The sequence below is a fragment of the Rhincodon typus genome, chromosome 41, assembly GCF_021869965.1.
Source record: "Rhincodon typus isolate 14 chromosome 41, sRhiTyp1.1, whole genome shotgun sequence".
Taxonomy (NCBI): Eukaryota; Metazoa; Chordata; class Chondrichthyes; order Orectolobiformes; family Rhincodontidae; genus Rhincodon; species Rhincodon typus.
Window position 1 is genome coordinate 3,880,855 of NC_063372.1, and position 618 is coordinate 3,881,472.

The 618-nt window shown below is 44.5% G+C and overlaps 1 protein-coding gene across 1 annotated transcript in view; it reads left to right on the forward strand.

Moving 5' to 3' along the window:
* The window catches only part of LOC109924121 (bromodomain adjacent to zinc finger domain protein 2A-like), a 131,504-nt gene that overhangs the window by 68,779 nt on the left and 62,107 nt on the right, over nucleotides 1-618 (forward strand).

The window sequence follows — 618 nt, forward strand, 5'->3', positions numbered from 1 at the left end:
TCCTATATTCTGACCTGCTGTTGTAACCACTGTATTTATGTGGCTGGTCCAGTTCAGTTTTTGGTCAATGGTAACCGCAGGATGTGGATGGTAGGGGATTCAGTGGTGGCAGTGCTGTTGACTGTAAATTGTTATATTCTCTGTCACTGGAGATAGTCATTACTTGACTCTCGTGCAGTGTGAACATAACTTGCCAATTGTCAGCCAAGCATGGATATTGTCCAGGTCTTACTGCACGTTGAACACTGACTGCTCCAGTATCTGAGGAGTTGCAAATGGTGCTGATCATTGTGCAATCATCGGTGAACATCCCCACTTCTGACAGGGGGAAGGTCAGTGGTGAAACAGCTGAAGATAGTTAGGCCTAGCACACTCTGCAGAGATATCCTGGGCTGAAATCTTTGACCTCCAGCATGCACAAACATTTTCCATTATTTTGGATATGATTCTAATCAGTAGCAAATTTTTCACCAGATTCACATTGTCTCCAGTTTTGTTAGAGCTCCTTCGTACCATGTTTTGTCAAATGCTGTCTTGGTGTCAAGGATAGGCAGTCTCTCCTCACCTCTTTTGTTCATGTTTGGACCAAGACTGTAATGATCTTGGGAGCCCAGTGGC